The 21,622-nt window shown below is 45.1% G+C and overlaps 1 protein-coding gene across 2 annotated transcripts in view; it reads left to right on the forward strand.

Moving 5' to 3' along the window:
- LOC137299398 (SH2 domain-containing adapter protein F-like) overlaps positions 1 to 21,622 on the forward strand; it is a 196,094-nt gene that overhangs the window by 48,579 nt on the left and 125,893 nt on the right. The window lies entirely within an intron of this gene.

Here is a 21,622-nt window from a genome sequence, read left to right on the forward strand (position 1 = left end):
GGAAAGCAATCAATAGAATAAACCCTGGCAGAACCTTATCCCCACCCAACCCAGGAACACCAAGTCTAATTCAAGCATCGTCCCAGATGTATCAACTAACTCAGCATAGACCAAGATTCAAACCTGAGACTGTCCTGGTCTGTAGGGCTCAGAGATGGTGGCAGAAGTGAATCCTGTTGGAGTGTCCATGGACATCAGATGAAGATAGAGTAGGACTCAGCTGTGACTACTCCCATGCTCGAATATCCAGCCAAATGTGATATCGAAGCAGTGGCCTGTGAGCCACCTCTGGCCCCAAGCCCTGGCAATTTGTCCTATCAAAGCCCAGGCAACAAGTGCCTATTTGGACTTATCTTTCTTACTAGTTTGTGCTGTTTGGATTTTCTGCGTCTGGAGGTTTGGAGAAGAGTATTTTTAGCACTGTTGCCTCGTCAATGGTTAAGTCCAAAACCAAAGACTAAAATCTGTCTAGAATGTTACAGCACAGAAGGAGGCCATGCGGCCTTTGAAAGAGCTATCCAATTAATCCCACTCCCTTGCTCTTTCCCCATAGCCTTGCAAATTTTTGCTTTCCAAGTATATATCCAGCACACACCCACACACACACCCCTCCCTGGTATGAAGACAAAAGTCGTGCCTCGAGTGTGATAAATTATACTACTGGAGCAATGTATCTAGGGATGGGGAGCAGTTAGCGCTCAGATTACTATAACCTCACCAGAGTCAGTGTTGTTGGGTGAAGAGGAGAGCAAATTAGAAGAGAAAACAAACTATCTCTGAAATGCAATCCACAGACACGGTTAATGAGAATTGCATCCGTTAGCAGAGACTTAATACACAAGCGGTTAAGCAATTAGAACAGCTGATCCTTTGTGCCAGCTGACATGTGTGATTCAAACCATCTTTGTGCCACCAGATTTATAGATCCTCAGCTCCGGTTGTATTAAAAAAAGCTGTATGTGCTCAGAACTGTCCTTAGTAATTCAAAAGCAGGATGGTTATCTTAAGTTCCCTATAATTACTGGAAGCTGAAAGCATAATAACCTTTCATTTCAATTTCAATAAAATGGGGCCATGTTTCCATAGCGAAACTGTTGAGGAGAATCAGGCTTCTCTCCGTCCTTGAGCTTTTAAAAATTTTTCCTTATTTGTTAATGGTAGCCCGTGTGCTGCAGGGTGGCCAGTAAGAATGGGTGTGTCACGTGCATTGTCTTGTTAAATTGAATTGAGGCTAGATAATCTGGAATGGTTGATCCTGAAGGTCGGGCAGTCATTCATTCAGCCTGTCCACTGTTTGACTCACGGCTATTACTTAGTTTTGGCTGTTGGATCACAGCATTGCTTGGCTACGTCAGTGTTTCACTTCCATGCTTAAATGTTAATATGAGTTGTGACCTTGGGTCTCGAGATTAGTAATTCAGTATTTTCAAAGCTGATGCTAACAGTAGACACAAATAATGTTGAATATTGATGCAACGATAATAAAACTTACATTTAATGGCCTGGAGTTTCCTGCAAAGTTTTGGCCTAACTGCAGCGTAAGAGCAAAGGAAATTGGCACGTAACAGCCGTTTTATGGTGAAACACTGCTACGTGCAAATTTCTCATTCATTTGGGCCGCTCGAGTTATGTCCGCCAAGACCCCGGGTAGCTCATTAACATAGCTCCACCCCCATGCAAAAGACCAGAGAACCCGAGTTTCCTGCATTTACACGAAGAGAAAAGCTTCCACAATCGCTCTGCCTTAAATGTGCTGTGCTTAATGTGTGTAAATGGTTTGATGGCTTCAAACTTTAATTTTCACGCCGTCAATAAAATAAATAGGGATTTAAAGACGATAGATGGCGTATGTTCCACACTTTTCTTGGGGCCCCGATTGTTTTTGCTGATTTCCACTTGTTTTCACTGGTTTTTGCATTCGGGCTTATGCCAGATTCTCAGGAAATTGCCATTCGCAAGGTTGGCATAGCAACTAGTGTAAATTTCGCGTAAGTCAGATCGATGAAATTCCAGCCCAGTATCTTTACATATAATGTTGCATAAAGCCTACAGCATAGAAACAGGCCATTCAGCCCAACTTGTCAACAAGGAAAAAAGTCACGAAGGAGAAAAGTGGATTGCCAAGCTAAAGGAGGGATGACCAAAAGCTTGGCCAAAGAGGTTGGTTTTAAGGAGGGTCTTAAAAGATGAGACCAAGGTGGAGAGGGGTTAGAGAGGGAATTATAGAGAGTGGGACCTAGATTGCTGAAAGTACATTCACCAATGGGTGGGATGTACAAGAGACTGTCAGAGGAATGAAGAGTTCTGGAGGGGGTAGGGGGGTGGGAATTGGTTGTAGGGCTGGAGGAGATTACAGAGATAGGAAGGGGTGAGGCCATTGAGTGACTTAAACACAAGAATGAGAATTTTAAATTTGAGGGCTTGGCAGTCAAGACAGCAACGTAGATCGACGAGGACAGGAGTGATGAGTGTGAGGCACTTGGTGTGGGGTATGATATGGGCAGCAGAGTTTTGAAGGGACTGAAACAAATGAGGTTGGGAGGCCTACCAGGAGAGCATTGGAGCAATGGCATCTGATGGTGACAAAGGCGTGAACGAGGGCTTCAGTTGTAGATGGGCTGAGGTGGAGGGGGATGTTGTTACGGAGGTAGAGGTAGGTGGTCTTTCTGGTGGAGAAGATATGGGGTTGGACACGTGACTTAGGGTCAAGCAAGACTCCAAGATTAATCTTTAATTCCTAGAGACTCTAGGACAATCCGGCAGGGTTGCCAACCCTAGCCAGGAACCGAACCTGACGCCTCCCTGTCGTTTGTATGGCTCAGCCTCTCACTGAGATGTTAGGCTGGTGTCTCTCGGATCTTTTTTGTTAATGGTTTGTAAATTTCTGTCCCTCCCCCAACTTATTTCTTTCACCTATTGATCGGGAATCTCATTATAAGTAAATTGGCTCCCCTCCCCCTCTCTGGTGCAATCACCTTACATTATTGTGAAATATGACTGAGAGATTGCTTTTTGCGAGATATGCTCGTAGGTCTTGTATTGCAACTGACTTGTGTGAGACAGGGGCTCTGATTGAGGTCAGTGTGAGAGACAGCGCTGATGTACAGCTCATTGGCAGCACTCGCCTAATCAAATGGGTAGAAATCAATCTGACGGTTTCTGTGAGCACTGAAACCCAGGGAGCCTTCAGGAAGAGAGCAAATCCCTGTCCAAAGTCACAACTGAGAGCTTCTGCCACTGCCTTATTGGGTGAATGCACTGCCTGCTGTGATAGAGTTGTGCAGAATGGCATATCCCAGGCTCGATCTTATTATTAACTTTATTAATTCACTTATGAATTATGTGTCAGCTGTGGCTCAGTTGGTAGCACTCTTGCTTCTGAGTCAGAAGGTTGTGAGTTCAAGTCCTACTCTAGTGACCAGAGCACAAAATGTAGACTGACACTCCAGTGCAGTACTGAGGGAGTGCTGCTCTGTCGGAGGTGCCATCTTTCAGATGAGACATCCCATCTGCCCTCTCAAGTAGATGTTAAAAGATCCTGTGGCACTATTCGAAGAAGACCAGGTTAGTGCTCCCTGGTGTCCTGGCCAATATTTAGCTCTCAACCAACACTTAAAACATGATCTGGTCATTGCTGTTTGTGGGACCTTGCTGTGTGCAAATTGGCTGCTGCGTTTCCTACATTACAACAGTGACTACACTTCAAATAGTACTTTATTGGCTGTAAAGCGGTTTGGGGTATCCTGAGGTTGTGAAAGGGGCAAGTCTTTCATTCCTTTTTTTTTGATCTGTCTCAAGTTATCTGATCTTAGCCAATAGGGGCACTACCAATGGCCTCAGTGCCCCTGGGCTAGAGAGCAGGGAAAAAACTCAGCCAGGGATCTTGCTCCTGATCACTATCCAGTCTCTGCTGGTGGGATAGATGCTTGTGTGGAGAGGACTGGGCTTCGTTGTGATGCTTAGCATAGTCAAAGAGCTAACTGCGGCATGCTGTCTGGGCTCACACATGAACATTTGGCTGAGGCGGCAGAGGAGTGCTGGTGTCCCCAGTGCATCTTTAGAAGAGGAATGGGGGAGAAAGTGGAGGGAAAATACAAATCATTTGAGAGTTGGGACTTGAAGTAAGCTTCACTTGTCCTAGGCCCAACCATCTTCAGCTGCTTCATCAATGACCTTCCCTCCATCATAAGGTCAGAAATGGGAATGTTCGCTGATGACTGCACAGTGTACAGTTCCATTCGCAACCGCTCAAATAACGAAGCAGTCCGAGCCCGCATGCAACAAGACCTGGACAACATCCAGGCTTGGGCTCATAAGTGGCAAGTAACATTTGCGCCAGATAAGTGCCAGGCAATGACCATCTCCAACAAGAGAGAGTCTAACCACCTCCCCTTGATATTCAACGGCATTACCATCGCCGAATCCCCCACCATCAACATCCTGGGGGTCACCATTGACCAGAAACTTAACTGGACCAGCCATATAAATAATGTGGCTACAAGAGCAGGTCAGAGGCTGGGTATTCTGCGGCGAGTGACTCACCTCCTGACTCCCCAAACCCTTTCCACCATCTACAAGGCACAAGTCAGGAGCGTGATGGAATACTCTCCACTTGCCTGGATGAGTGCAGCTCCAACAACACTCAAGAAGCTCGACACCATCCAAGATAAAGCAGCCCGCTTGATTGGCACCCCATCCACCACCCTAAACATTCACTCCCTTCACCACCGGCGCACTGTGGCTGCAGTGTGCACCATCCACAGGATGCACTGCAGCAACTCGCCAAGGCTTCTTCGACAGCACCTCCCAAACCCGCGACCTCTACCACCTAGAAGGACAAGAGCAGCAGGTACATGGGAACAACACCACCTGCACGTTCCCCTCCAAGTCACACACCATCCCGACTTGGAAATATATCGCCGTTCCTTCATTGTCGCTGGGTCAAAATCCTGGAACTCCCTTCCTAACAACACTGTGGGAGAACCGTCACCACACGGACTGCAGCGGTTCAAGAAGGCGGCTCACCACCACCTTCTCAAGGGCAATTAGGGATGGGCAATAAATGTTGGCCTTGCCAGCGACGCCCACATCCCGTGAACGAATTAAAAAAAAGAATAGTCTCCGTTTATTAAAAATGTCGGCAATCCTGCTTCCCCTCGTATGAGTACTAATCCAATTTATCATTTTGCATTATTTCGGCAAACAAATGGCAGCTTACAGCAGTTCAGTGCTGTAATTGTGTATGAGTCCAGCCTCCGTTGAGGAGTTGTGTCTGGCAGGAGCCCATATTGGAAATTCCAGCATGCACTGCGCAAGCACTTTGATTAGAAACCCGCAGCCAGTAGGCGCCCAAATTTCCGATATGTGTTTCCAGCGGACAAACCTCCCCCACAGCTGGATGATGCCAAGCTTGGGTTTTAAAAGTCTGTAGATTGTTGGAGGAGGGGAAGGCTGAGGCAGGTCCAGAGTTTTGAGATGCTGGATGGAAGCTGACCTGAGGAAGCAAAATGGCTGGGGGGAAAGGAATATAAAGTATCGTTCCAAATCAGACTGGGTTGAAGCTGGTTTGATTGTGTGCAGGAACCTAAAAGGAAGTGTGTTCATTTTATTCCAGGTCTACACAGAGAGTTATTGTATCATTGGGATCTTTCCAATAGCACTGCTATGGGGGTCTTTAGATTGAGATTTCAGTGGTAGGTGGAGACTGAAGTAGCAGAAACTCACACCCACTCTGCTCATAACACAAGTCACTTTTTGCCTATATAAGAGTGGCTACACTTTAAAAGTAATTAATCAGATGTGAAGCACTTTAGGACATGATAAGGTGCTACATAAATCTAAGTTCTTTCTTTCTCTTTCCATTTTCCCTCACCTCTTTCTCTGGATTCTTGGTTCATATCAACTATCCTGAGTACCCACCAGATCTATTTCTATTTGTGAAGAACCTTGGGATGTTTTTTTCTCTGTTGAAAGTGCTATATAAATGCAAATTATTGTGGTCACTGTCCAGTGGAGAGTGCAGTTGTCTGGGTGAGGAGGGGGAGTGGGCTGGGCTGTGATGCCTCCCATAGTCAAATAACCCACTGACACTCACTGTCCCGTCTTGTGGAGAGTGAAGTTGGACGAATTCTAGCAGGGGTGCAACAGAACCCCAGCAAGAGTGTGTAAGGAGGAGGAGGGGAGGAAACTGGAAGAATAACTAGAGCACTTGTCCACCAAAAAAAAACTAGCATTGGGTTTGGGGGTGGGGTGGGGGTAAAGTCAGATAATCCAAATTGTACTATGGATGGCTTCACCCTGAAAACTGGCAAAACATCTCGGGTATTTAATCTTCAATTCTAATCAAACTGACAGAATTGTGACATGGCTTCAGCCTCCTCCTCTTGACAGTTCATCAGATGTGACTTCACTGTCTGCTGCATCATCATATCATCGTGTAGCTAAGGGCTGCTCTGTCATGTCTCAATGTTTCAGCTTGGTGCCAAATGACCACGAAAATATGAGTGAGCATAAAAATTATCAGGAACAAGGGCTGTTTAGACCAACAAGTCCCTGTTTTTGATAGATCTCAATCCCACCTATCCACCTTCTCACCATATCCCTCTATTCCTTCTATCTCCAGAAACACATCCAATTGCTTCTTATGTTGTCCCCTTCAAAGACCTTTGAGAATAGTTATACCTTGTTTTCCCTCTTTAACCTCTCTAGTATTTGAACCTTTCACCTTAGTGAGGAATTTGCCTGCATCAATTCTGTCATTTCCCTTCACTGTCTCGAAAACCTCTATTAGGTCACCCTTTTCCAAAGAAAATAAGCCCAAATCATTTGACCTTTCTTTATAACTGGAATTCCTGAAATCCGGAATTCATCTTAGTTTATCATCTCTGCATCCTCTCGAGGGACAATAATACCCCTTCAATGAGTCACTGACCAGAACTGCAGCCGCACAGCTCAGGAAGTTCCTAGGTTTGATCCCCGGTCGATTGCTGATCTTGCCCATCTCAGCCAGCGCGGCTGTTGGGGCTCTGCAGTGTCCTTGACATGCCTGGGCCAGGGAAGGGAAAATCTGCCAGAGTTCCCGCTCCTGACTGCTGCTGAATGGCTCCTCCTGAAAAATGAGTGTGCATGTCACCCGAGGACAGGATCGAGTCAGGCCGTGACTCTCCCATGGTTAAATATCCTGCCATCGCTGTCTGATATTGCACGCAAAGAGGGCTCACTTCGGCAAGGTACAGGAAGCCTGCCAGTATCAGTTAGTGACATCAACAACAGCTTACATTTATATAGCGTCTTTAACATAGGAAAACGTCCCAAGGCGCTTCACCAGAGCGTAATAGACGAAAATTGACACCGAGCTAAAAAAGGAGATATTAAAAGGGGCGACTAAAAGCTTAGTCAAAAACGTAGGTTTTAGGAGGGTCTTAAAAGAGGAGCGGAAAGTGGGGAGGCGGAGAGGTTTAGGGAGGGAATTCCAGAGCTAAGGGTCTAGACAGCTGAAGGCAGGGCCGCCAATGTTGAAAAAGGAAGAAAGAAAACTAAACAAAAGCACCGAGATTTGTGAAGCTTATGTAAAAGACTGTGGCCTTTCCATAGATAGGTCTGTTTATTTTTGGTGCAGTTAATCAGCTGTGTTGCAGGCAGCGAGCATCCCTTCCCTTTGGATTTGACTTTTCTATTGATAGCGTTCGCCTGTAGCAACATGTCTTTCCCTCTGCGGAGTAAATGAACTTTGAAACCTGTCATTGCTGGTTGGTGCTCAGCCAAGGTTTGTTACATCTCTGAACAATATTCAGGCAACCCTTTGTGACCCTTGGAATTACCACCTGAAAACCAGCCCGATGTCCCCATACACGAGTGAATCTTTAAAACTTCATTCTCTTGAACTTAAGGACGTGTTTATACTGAGGAAGCAGTTTCTGCAATGTGCAGTGAGGCTGGCAGTGGCTTCGATTCAGTGTGAGATAAAGTCAGAACACCATAGAAGATACTGAAGGTGCTCTGTATCCTGCCTGATGTAGAGAGACGATCTGTTCAGAGCAGCATCTTCGCACAAAGAGCGAGCAATACACGGAATGGATTTCCAAGTAGAGTGCAGGTGAAAACCCTGGAATTACTTAAAACAGTCAAAAGCCATAATGCGGGGAGGGACGTTCTGGATAAACTGAGATGGGCCAACCGGCCTCCTTCATCTATATCTTCTAATCTCAGCTGTGGCCTAGTGGTAGCACTCTTGCCTCTGAGAAGGTTGTGGGTTCATGTCCCACTCCAGAGACTAGAGCATAAAATCTAGGCTGACACTCCAGTGCAGTACTGAGGGAGTGCTACACTGTCGGAGGTGCCGTCTTTCGGATGAGACGTTAAACCGAGGCCCCATCTGCCCTCTCAGGTGGATGTAAAAAGATACAATGGCACTATTTTGAAGAAGAGCAGGGGAGTTCTCCCCGGTGTCCTGGCCAATATTTATGCTTCAACCAACATCACCAAAACAGATTATCTAGTCATGATCACATTGCTGTTTGTGGGACCTTGCTGTGCACAAATTGACTGCTGTATTTCCTACTTTACAACAATGACTGTACTTGAAAAAGTACTTCAACTGGCTGTAAAACGCTTTGGGACATCCTGAGGTCTTGAAAGGTCTCAAAAATCCAATTATTTCTTTAAATTGAATTTTGTCTGGACTGAGATAACCTTCTTAAATTGCCTCTAGCGGCACTGAGGCCTATCTCAGGATCCCTCTGATTTAATTGTGATCGACCTGCATTTTGAGGGTTTGAGATAACTTTTGTCATGTCTAAAACTGGAAAGGAGTGAAATCAATGGTGGGACTATATCCCACCATGAGCCAGCACTTTCAGGGAGGAGTGGGATAGGAGTGGGCCAACATCCCACACTGAGTGAGCACCTTCAGGGGAGGAGCGAGATAGGAGTGGGACCATATCCCACAGTGAGTGAGCACCTTCAGGGGAGGAGGTCTAGAGGTGGTACTATATCGCACCATGACCCAGCGCCTTTAAGGGAAGACATGATAGGAGTGGTACCATATCCCACCATGAGCCAACATCTTTGGGGGAGAAGTGGAGAAAACTGGAGGGAAAAAAAAACAAACTCTGGATGTCTGGTTTAGATTTTCCAAATTTTTGGCAAGCACTTAAAAGCTGCGCTTTCTGGTCCAAACCCAGATAGGTGACAGTCCTAGATGTAAAACTGATTAAAATAGGGTGCTGTCCTTTCATAAATCTTAGTGCACATTAAAAACTTTTATGGATATCCACTGTGCCCCCATGAGTTAGATAATGGTGCAGTTTATAAACGGACCATCATGAATATTTGTGACCATTTCAAGCAAATTACTTCTGACAAGATGATGAACCAAGGCCTGTTCCTTTGGTTCAGGTGGACATTAGAGAATCCCATGGAATCATTTATATGTAAGGAGTCTTACAACACCAGGTTATAGTCCAACAGCTTTATTTGAAATCACAAGCTTTCGGAAGCCTCTGAAAGCTTGTGATTTTCAAATAAAGCTGTTGGACTATAACCTGGTGTTGTAAGACTCCTTACATTTGTCCACCCCAGTCGATCACCGGTATCTCCACATCACAATCATTTATATAGCACCTTTTCACATCCCACTGAAACTTGCCAAGGTGATTCACACACTTTAAAGTGCAGTGATTGTTGTTATGTAGCCAACGGCAGCCATTTTATGTATGGTAAGATCCCACAAACAGCAATGAAATGGATGACCCATTTTTTGGGGGGGAGAAGAGGAAGCTCTCCCGACCAATATTTCTCCCTTAATAAATACCATCTAAAAATAGGTTAACTGGTAATTCATCTTATTGTAGTGGGATGTTGCCAATGCAGAATGGCTGCCATGTTGTCCAACATAATAACAGTCACTGCGCTTCAAAAAAATGATGCATTATGTGAAGCACTTTGGGTCATGTTGGAGTGATAAGGTGCTATGTAAATCAAAGCAAGAACTTTGATATCCTCAAAGTCCCAAAGAGCTTCACAGCGAATTAATTACTTTTGAAGTGAAGTGAGTATTGTTGTGCGGGCATATGCGACAGTCAATTAGCATGCAGCAAGGTCCCACAAACAGCAAATGAAAGAATAACTGGTTATCCATTTTCGGTCTGTTGATTTAAGGGAGGAATGTTGGGCAAGAAAATCCAGAGAACTCCCTGCTCTTTGAATTATTCCACAGGGGCTTTTACATCTACCCAAGCCTTGGTTTAATGTTTCATCTGAAAGAATATCTTCAGCAACGCAGCACTCCTTCAGTACTGCACTGGAGTGACAGTTTAGATTAGGCACTCAAATCCTAGAGTGGGGTTTGAACCCACAACCATTGAACTCGAGAGGTAAAACTGCTGTCAACTGAGCCAAACTGACAGTTATTCACAAATTATAGGAGAAATGGAGGCTGGACTTTGTCTTTACAACATTCCCTGGTCCACAAAAAGTCTTTAGGTGGTTTAAAAATCCCAACAAGATCAGAAACAAAAGCACAAAACGAAAAGGAAAATCAATTAATTGAAAGAAAATGGTCTCCGTGCTTTAAATGAGATAGAAAGGTTGAGAACAGGCGAGGTGAGATTAATGCATTAACTCAATGGAGTCTATTCAAATGCTAATGTATGTGTGAGGCACTTTGTCATGCTAATTGCGACCATTTATGCCTAGGCTAAATGTGAAGAGATTAGTTCAATTCAGCATCTTTGTATCTTAATAAGATGCCTTTGACCAAAAAATAATCGTACTTGCAAACAGTGTCTATTAAAATGGGGTTTGGCCTCACAGCAATTGATTAAAAAAATTATTGGGGGAGGGGAGCAAATTTTATTTTATCTTATATTGAGTTGCGTTTGAGATTTTGGTAACTGTGCCGAGTTTCTCCATCTCTGTGCCTCAAGGTCCAGGTGCAGCACCTCCTGCATTGGGCACAGAATGTCTTGGGGGTCCTTTTGCCTTGTTGAGTGAGGAACAAAGCTCAAGTGACTGCTATGCGTTGCTTCTGCCCTGGGTTATATTATGATCATCCTCTCTGTAGACCTGTTGGGGGCACATTCGTGAGACAGAACATAATACCATGTTCCAATTTTGCGCTGCATATCATGATGCACCTAATCTTGAGCTGGGCTGGAGTTCACTGACAAAGCTGGTTGTATCATAATACAATCTTCCTCTGCTGCAAGGACGCAGACACATTGAGCCATCTACATGTATTTAGCAGCCCAGAAGACAGGGTGCCTAATCAGAGGTTGGATCCATCTGGGTCAGCGATGCTGTTGGAACTCCTGAGATCACCTCCTATTTGCCTGTTCCATTGCCCTCAAGAGAACCACGTATAGTGTCATTTACTACACCCATCCATGGCATGTTGGGTATCCTGTTCAACCCAGAGCTGAGATTCAAACTCCATGAGTTACCAATTCAATTTATTTCCACCCCTTCAACATAGACACCTCTGTCCTTACTGTACCCCTATTGGTTTTGAAGCTCTTATCCATGCTTTTGTTACCTCTTGACTCAACTTCTCCAGTACCGTCCTCATTAGTCTCCTGAGCACCACCTGGTGCAAACTTCAACTCATCCATAACTCTGCAACCTGAATCCTGTCCTGTATTAAGTCCCACTCACCCATCAACAGTTCCGAGCCCCCACCATTCCTTAACCAACCTCCACTGGCTTCCTATTCCCCAACACATTGAAATCAAAATCATTGTGCTTGACTTTACTCAGGGATTTACTCGTACTGGCAGAAGGTGGGAAGTGGTGTTCCACAGGGATCGATGCTGGGACCACTGTTGTTCACCATTTACATAAACGATTTGGACTCGGGAATCGGAAGTACATGCGGCCCATGGAATAAAGGGGGCAGTAGCAACATAGATACAGAATTGGCTAAGGGACAGGAAACAGAGTAGTGGTGAACGGTTGTTTTTCGGACTGGAGAGAGGTGTACAGTGGTGTTCCCCAGGGGTCGGTGCTGGGACCACTGCTTTTCTTGATATATATTAATGACTTGGACTTGGGTGTACAGGGCACAATTTCAAAATTTGCAGATGACACAAAACTTGGAAGGGTAGTAAACAATGAGGAGGATAGTGATAGACTTCAAGAGGATATAGACAGGCTGGTGGCAGGTACGGACACATGGCAGATGAAATTTAACGCGGAAAAATGTGAAGTGATATGCTTCGGTAGGAAGAACGAGGAGAGGCAATATAAACTAGAGGGCACAACTCTAAAAGGGGTACAGGAACAGAGAGATCTGGGGGTATATGTGCACAAATCGTTGAAGGTGGCAGGGGAGGTTGAGAAAGCAGTTAAAAGAGCATACAGGATCCTGGGCTTTATAAGTAGAGGCATAGAGTACAAAAGTATGGAAGTCATGATGAACCTTTATAAAACACTGGTTCAGTCACAACTGGAGTATTGTGTCTAGGTCTGGGCACCGCACTTTAGGAAAGGTGTGAAGGCATTAGAGAGGTTGCCGAAGAGATTTACTAGAATGATTCCAGGGATGAGGAATTTCAGTTACGTGGATAGACTGGAGAAGCTGGGATTGTTCTCCTTGGAACAGAGACGGTTGTGAGGAGATTTGATAGAGGTATTCAAAATCATGACGAGTCTGGACAGAGTAGATAGAGAGAAACTGTTCCCATTGGCAGAAGGGGCAAGGACCAGAGGACATAGATTTAAGGTGATTGACAAAAGAACCAAAGGTGACATGAGGAAAAACTTTTTTTTTAAACACAGCAAGTGGTTAGGATCTGGAATGCACTGCCCGAGGGGGTGGTGGAGGCAGATTCAATCATGGCCTTCAAAAGGAAACTGGTAAGTACTTGAAAGGAAAAAATTTGCAAGGCTACAAGGAAAGGGCAGGGGAGTGGGATTAGCTGGATTGCTCTTGCATAGAGCCGGCACGGACTCGATGGGCCGAATGGCCTCCTTCCGTGCTGTAACCTTTCCATGATTCTAAGTACAATTTCAAAATTTGCAGATGACACCAAATTGAGGGGTATAGTTAATACTGAGGAAGACTGCAACAAAATACAAGAAGATGTTAATAATCTTACAGAAAGGGCATGTAAATGGCAAATGAATTTCAAGATAAATAAGTGTGAGGTGGTTCATTTTGGTAGGAGAAATAAGGAGGCCGCATACTCCTTGGAAAATAAGAGTCTAAATGGGTTAGAGGAGCAAAGAAATCTAGGGGTGCAGATTCACAAATCATTAAAAGGAGCAATGTAGATTAACAAGGCCATAAAAAAATGCAAACAACGCATTGGGGTTCATTTCTAGAGGAATAGAATTGAAAAGCAAAGAAGTTATGTTAAACTTGTATAGAACCATGGTTAAACCACACTTGGTATCGTGCTCTCACCTTTGAGACAGATAGTTGTGGGTTCAAGTCCCACTCCAGAGACTTAAGCACATAATCTAAGCTGACACTCCAGTGCAGTAATGAGGGAGTGCTGCACTTTTGGAGGTGCCATCTTTCAGATGAGACATTAGAACCTCTCAGGTGAACATAAAAGATCCCACAGTACTATTTCGAAGAAGGGCGGTGGGGGGGGCGGTTCTCTCTGGTGTCCTGGCCAACATTTATCTTTCAATCAACATTACTAGAACAGATTATCTGGTCATTATCACATTGCTGTTTGTGGGACCTTGCTGTGCACACATTGGCTGCCATGTTTCCCACATTACAATAGTGACTACACTTCAAAAAGAACTGCCCCATTGGCTGTAAAGCACTATGGGACATCCTGAGGTCTTAAATAGCTCTATATAAATGCGAGTCTTTCTATTTCTTTCTTAAACAATACAGACCCTGATCTTAATTTGGCCAGTTAAAGCAATGAACAGCCAGGATTCCCACTCCTGATTGTTGTGCAGTGACACACCACCACAGCTTGTGTGTGTGGGTATCAAGTGAGGATAGCATTAGGCTCATCCACAATGGCCCACATCCCCATGACCCACCAAAGTCAATTTACAAGAATACTTACAAGATCCCTTTGCTGCCTTGGGCATTGCACCCAGCTTGCACAATGACTGGTGCTATATACATGTAGAGATTCAGGTAATTGCTCAGCCTGTGAACCAGGTCCCACAAAGAGCGATGTGACAATGACCAGATAATCTGTTCTAGTGATACAGATTGAAGGATAAATGTTGGCCAGGACACCGGAGAGAACCCCTCCCCCTGCTCTTCTTCGAAATAGTGCTGTGGGATCTTTTATGTCCACCTGAGAGGTTCTAATGTCTCATCTGAAAGATGGCACCTCCAAAAGTGCAGCACTCCCTCAGTACTGTTTGAGGAATCAATATCAAAACCAGCTATTAGCTGCTTCACCATAGCAATTCACTTTGCTGCCAAACCAACTCCAGCCTGAGCCAGTATCTCCAGGAAGAAAGGGAGAAAGTTAGCAAGAGATATGCCAATTTCCTCTCCTGTGTTTGAGTCCATTCGCTGCATGGAAATGGAGTAGGTATGCTTGGTTGGATCTATATATACTCACTCATGTAGCTTGTGTCCAAAAGTTAGCTACATCACCTCTGGGACCTCTCCTCTGCTTGAATGTTCACTGTGGGTTCATTCCCTGAGATGATAGTGGTATTGAACCAAATTTAGACCTCTCCCTCTGTGCCTTATCTCCCGAGGATCATTTTCCATGTGAGTGTCTTATGTGATTTAGCAGCACAAGTTAATGTGCCCCAGGGGCTGTAAAGCGAGGGACTGATGATTCTGCATTGTTCTGTGAAAAGAGTCTATTAACAAGTTAAATATTGAGAGGTGGAAACAGTCCAAATTGAAATCTCTTTTCACCTCCCTTCCTGAAGACTATGGTACCATTCCCTGGGTGCTAACAACCCTTTGATACCTCCCTCCAGTGCCCATTCTTCCTCTGTGAGCCTAGACAGTGAGTATCAACAGAATATTTGACTGTGGGGATCATCACGGATGAGCTTGATCCTGTTCTCACCTGACATCTTGCTGTGCATGCACTTTTAAGCCAGGGGTTCATTGACCAGGAGCTGGAAACTTGCCTGATTTTTCTACCTCCTCACTCATGCACTGAGGCCAATTGTAACACTCCTACTACTGCCCCAGCTGAGAAGAGAGTGGGGACCTTCCAATCTTTGCGGCTTAGTACTTAGCAGCTTGTGATTTATTTAACCAGTAATACCGTACTGTTACTGCAGTGCAGACTTCGGTTGCATCTCCACTTGAATGGAGAGTCAGTGATTTTGCATTTAACTGTCTGAAGGCTCTACCTCTGCAGTGTCATTGGACCTTAAATGGACAATGAGATTCAAGGGATAAAAATACTGTTGTTCTGATAGCTCAGGGGGCCGATGTAATGGGTGATACTGAGCCATTCGAACTAGAAGGTGCAAATTTGATCCAGATCTGTGTTGTGTTAGTTGGTTTCAGCCAGGGCAGTAGTAGAGAGACTACAATCAGGCCTCTGACCTCCTGTGCCAAGTTGGAGGAAATATCAGCCAGCGATCGCTGTCCTGATTGCTACTGAGTGATTCTGCTGGAAGGTTAGCACATGCGGATATTGAGTGAGGACAGGATGTGGGATGGCTGTGATGCCCCCCACCATTGAATAACCAGGCGTAGATTTTCTACTCTTGTTATTTGAACATCCGCAGTGACCCATGATGCCGATCGGATAATCTGGGCTCACCCAATAAGAATAGTCACTTGGGCAGGGAATTGTGGAACCCATACACCAGTAAGAGTCAGCAACTACAAGAGGGATGAGGAGAAAATTGATGCGAAGGGTGTGCAAAGAAATCCAACGAAGCTGGTAGCTTTCTATATCATTGTTTGCTGTCCATGCTCTACAGGTTCATTAAAATTCAGTGCTGGCTTAATTATTCTATGATGTGGAGATGCCGGTGATGGACTGGGGTGGACAAATGTAAGGAGTCGCACAACACCAGGTTATAGTCCAACAGCTTTATTTGAAATCACAAGCTTTTGGAGCTTTGCTCCTTCGTCAGGTGAAGTGAAGAGATGCATATAGGCACAGCATATATAGTCAGAGAACAATGCCTGGTGATTACAGATAATCTTTCTAACTGCCCTTTATCACGCCTCGGCAGAGAGATAATCACAGCAATCAAAGGAGTGAATGGTGTTCAAACAGGTCAGTCAGGGAGACATTACATCCAAGAATACTGAGGTGGGGTTACAAGGGGTCAAATGTAGCAGATGCTGGGGTTTGTATTGAAAACAGATAACTTTTTTGCTGGAAATCGCAGCAGGTCCGGCCGCATTGGTGTATGGAGAATAAGCCAACTACGACTTGAGTCTGGATGACTACGTCAGGTGGGGTGACATGTAGAGTGACATGAACCCAAGATCCCGGTTGAGGCCGTCCTCATGGGTGCGGAACTTGGCTATCAATTTCTGCTCGAAGATTTTGCATTCTCGTGTGCCTATATGCATCTCTTCACTTCACCTGACAAAGGAGCAAAGCTCCGAAAGCTTGTGATTTCAAATAAAGCTGTTGGACAATAACCTGGTGTGCGACTCCTTACATCAATTATTCTACATCATTTCAAATGTTTTTTGACCTCTGAAAACAATTAATTTCCTTTGTTAATTAAAAATGACCACTAATAGATTTCAGTCAGCAGCAGTCTTACAATGTCCTGGTGTGCTTTTGTCCTCATGTTTTGATTTGTTTCTAGAGTCTTCTCTAGCTGCTCTCTCTCTGTGTCAGCATGTTGTGATTTCCTGCCCCCTGCCCTTTGTGTTCCAGCTTAATTCTTTCATGGACAATCTGAAAGAAAGACTTGCATTTACATAGCGCCCTATCACAGTGGTGAAAGAATACTTACGTAGGCAAAAGTGGCAGCCATTTTGTGAAAAGCAAGATCCCACAAACAGCAAATGAGGTGAAAGACCATTGACTCTGTGTTTTTGGTGGTGTTGGTTGGGGGAAGAATTTTGGCCAGGACACCACAATAACTCGCTACTCTTCTTGGTGCCATGGGATCTTTAATATCCCCCTGAACCACTGGAATGGGCGGACAGGACTTCTGTTTAACATCTCTTCTAAAGAAGGGATGTGAATCTGAGGTACTTGTATACTATTCAGTAATTGGTCTTTATAAGCCACACTGTCGGTGGTGTTAGCCCGATCCTCTCCTCACCTAACGGCCAAACACGTGGACATACATACCACTGACCGGAAGTGGGAATTTAAACTCATTCTTTCGTTCCCACTCCCTAGCCCCCGACCACTGAAACCAATTATACCACTGCTGCCCCGTCAGGCTCGGGCAGCTTACGAGAAGTGGCTGTGAACTCGTCTCTTGGTAATACCAGATTCAGGTGGCAGTACCACCCACTCTCTGCCTGAAGGCCAGTTTGCGGTGAGCTATACTGACCAGGAAGGGCCCGGGTCTGTACTGAGTCAGCTGCGGGTGGTAGTTGGTGTTCTCTTAAATTCAATCCCCATGCCCTTGGGTCAGGGAGAAAGAAAAGAAAGACTCGTATTTATATATCGCCTTTCACGACCTCAGGACGTCCCAAGGCACATTACAGCCACAAAGTACTTTTTGAAGTGTAGTAACTGTTGTAATGCAGGAAACGCAGCTGCTAATTTGCGCACAGCAAGGTCCCACAAACAGCAATGTAATAATGAACAGATAATCTCTATTTAATGATGTTGGTTAAGGGATAAATATTATCTTGGACACTGGGAAGAACTCCCCTGCTTTTCTTCGAAATAGTGCCATGGAATCTTTTACGTCCACCTGAGAGGGCAGATGGGGCCTTGGTTTAATATCTCGGTTTAAAGACGGCACCTCCAACAGTGCAGCACTGTAGTGTCAGGCTAGATTATGTGCTCAAGTGTCTGGAGTGGGACTTGTACCCACAATCCTCTGATTCAGAGGCGAGAGTGGTACCACTGAGCCATGGCTGACACCAGGGAAGAAAAAAGTAAGGCAGGATTCCTGCTCCTGGTCACTATTCAATCACCTCTGCCGTGAAGTGCACGGGCGTTGGACGCAGGGTTCAGACAGGGTAGGCTCAGCCTCTCAGGCAATACCGGTTAAATAGTCTGCTGGGTTCGTAAGTGTATCGGGTGTCAGGCAGCCTTGTGGATCTGTACCCCCAGCACGAGTCAGCATCTTCAGGAAAGGAAAGGGGGAAATTAGAAGGGATGGAGGGGAGGGAAAAGGCCAATCTATTTTAATAATTTAATAAGCTTCATTAACTTGAAATGCCAAAGAGATTTTGTAACAACGTAGAGTGGATGCTGCAGCGTGTCACTCAGGGTAATGTGTGTGCCTTTCATGCCTGAAGCAGAAGGATGGTGGGAGCTCTCTGATATAAAGACACCGATTAACAATGGACAGAAGGTGAGGGGGAGGCGTGTTGCTGTGGGGCTCTGCTGAAATAAACATTTGTTGCAATATGCTCGTATTCATTGAATGTGAGGATATCTGACAGGCTGACATTGCAAATAGATAACCCATCACTTTCTGTTCGATTTGAGGGCTGGACTGTTCTTGTTGTGCAAGAATGGGAACATGCTCTCTGTTCATGAATTGAGAAAGATTTACCAACCATGAGATGCCTGAGTCACCATGTTTCCCCATCAGCTATTGTAAAAATGTACAGTACGAGTTAAAGTTTGCATCTGCTGTTACATTGGCCTGGTTGCCACCAGGCCTCCCCAGCCGCCAGTCTTATCAAATCCAACAGGTTTGCATTGAGGTTGTCACCAGGTGCCAGAGACCCATGCATCGGGTACTGGTGGTACAAGCATCCTTCCAAGGCCAATCCAAAAGCAGTTTATGAAGACTTCTTAACAAAACGAGTGTTTAGAAATTAGTGTCAGGGATGTGATCGTTCAACTAGTCAATGCACTGATTATCATATTCCTGTCTCTCGGCCAATTTAACCCAGCTGGGGTTACTGATTGATAACTTAGAAAGAAGTAACCCCTCATAGCTCCGTTTGTAAATACACTGTCCAGTGTAACACTGAGCAGGAAGATCCCAAGTTCAATCACCGGTCTGTGCAGAGTTAGCACTGATGTGGAGATGCCGGTGATGGACTGGGGTTGACAAATGTAAAGAATCTTACAACACCAGGTTATAGTCCAACAATTTGTTGGACTATAACCTGGTGTTGTAAGATTCTTTACAGAGTTAGCACAACTCGCTTGAGGGGGCCAAGGAGTTGGTACAATTGGCCTCTTTGCACCTGGGCTGAAAGAAAGAATTTGCATTTATATAGTGCCTTCCATGACCTCAGGATGTCCCAAAGTGCATCACGGCCAATGAAGTAATTTTGAAGTGTAGTCACTGTTGTAGTGTAGGACACAGAACAATCAGTTGTGGTTCCCAACTCCTGATTGCTTTCCAGCGACTCCTGTGTTTGGCTCGATTGTGCTGCCCCTCCCTCGTTGTTCAATATCCTGTCAACACCTAGGGGTAATTTTAACCAAACTCGCCAGGCGGGCAACCCACAGATCTGGTGGAACACTGGTTTTATACCCCGCCCAATATTATTCTCCACTGACTTGAATGGAGAGTAAAATCAGGCAGGGTGTAAAACCACCATTGCACCCTATCCTGTGGGTTTCCTGCCCAGTGAGTTAGGTTAAAATTGGCCCCTTAGCGTCAAGGCTCGTGTGAAGATTGGCTGCTGGGGTGAGGTATCGGAGGGCACACGTTACCTATGCAACCATACCCTAGCATGAGTCAGCACCTTCAGGAGGGGAAGGTAGAAAACAGCAGGGCAGACTCATAAAATGATCCTCAGAAGTTATTCGCACTGTTTTGATAGCTCACAATATGACCGTGCTATATAAAGAATAAATTTGTTTGTTGTGTGATGAGTTTCAAATTACATTAGATATCAATCTTTTAATAGGAGTTTTATCAAACGCTTAATAAGAGCCTAATGGAGATTTTATTCACTTGTATAACATCCCACAACAACAACATTTTGTATTGATATAACGCCGTCAGCATGGGAAAAACATCGCAAGGCACTTCACAGAAGTGTAATCAGACAAAATGAATGCTGAGGCAAAGAAGGAGATATTAGGAGGGGTGACCAAAAGCTTGGTCAAAGAAGTGGGTTTTCAGACGGTCTTAAAGGTGGAGAGGCAGAGGGGTTTTGGGGAGGGGATTCCAGAGTGTGGAGCCTTGGTGGCTGAAGGCACAGCTACCACTAGTGGGGTGAAGGATGGGGGAGATGCACAAAAGCCAAGAGTTAGAGGAATGGAGATTTGGGGGGAGATGGGGTTGTAGGCTGGAGGGGGTTACAGAGACAGAGAGGGGAAAGACCATGAAGCGATTTAAACGTGAGGATGGGAGTTTTCAATTTGAGGCATTGGAGAACTGGGGGCTATTGTATGTCAGCAAGATCGGGGTGATGGGTATGCAGGATTTGATGCAGGATAGGATACAGGCAGCAGGGATTTGGATGAGCTGAAATTTATAGAAGGTGGGAAACCAGGCAGGAGAGCATTGGACTAGTCGAGTCTGGAGGTGACATAGGCATGGATGAGAGTTTCAACAACAGATGGGCTGAAGCGGGGCGGAGGCAGGTGATGTTACTGTGGTGGAAGTAAGTGGTCTTTGTGATGGAGAGGATATAGGCCGAAAGCTCAGGTCAGGATTGAATAGGATACGGAGATTGCGAACAGTTTGGTTCAAGCTGAGACAATGGCCGGGATCGGTGGTGAGGGAACTGAGTTTGTGGCAGGGGCCAAAGATGATGGCTTCAGTCTTCCCAGTATTTAACTGAAGGAAATTGTGGCTCATCCAGAACTGGATATTGGACAAGCAGTCCGACAACATAGAGGCAGTGGAAGAGTGGAGAGAGGTGGTGGAAAGGTACAGTTGGGTGTCATCGGCATACATGTGGAAGCTGACCCCATGTTGGAAGAGAAAATAAAATCAGCCAAAGTTACTGCTCTGATCGCTACCCAGTGACCCCTGCTGGAAAGTGTATGTGGAGAAGTCAGATAACCACAGGACTGGGCTTGGCTGTAATGCCACCCAAGGTTACATAACCTCCCGGCACTCACTGTAAAGTCACATACATGAGGAATGGTTACTGAGTGATGGACCTATGGAAACATAGGGGAGGAGGAGAGAAATCACATTTCTTAAAAAAATGTACATATTTCTTTAACAAATAGCCTCCAGGTACAGAACGCTTGATAAATCCACAGCTAATTATAAAGTCCAAGCATGGAAATGCAATGCGCCAAATTACTGTGCATCATTATACAATTACAGGCTGGGCTTAACAACTGTATAATCCTAATCAAAGCATAACTGGTTCTCCCAGAATTTCATCCCCAATCCTCAGCACACTGAATACACTCAGTCCAGCACTAACTGGTCATCGAGCATACCAGATTCTTCTTATACTTAACAGAACATAAGTAAATTAAAGGGGAAGGAAAGTCTGGGGGGACACTGTTTGTTCAAAGGACTCCCCCATTGTACACAAATAAATTACAGTCTCACCATGAATTTCTGTGACTTTTTTTCCTTTACAATCACTACATTTTCTTGCCAACGTGGTGACGCTCCTGGCAGGATC

This window comes from Heptranchias perlo, chromosome 29, assembly GCF_035084215.1.
Source record: "Heptranchias perlo isolate sHepPer1 chromosome 29, sHepPer1.hap1, whole genome shotgun sequence".
Lineage (NCBI taxonomy): Eukaryota > Metazoa > Chordata > Chondrichthyes > Hexanchiformes > Hexanchidae > Heptranchias > Heptranchias perlo.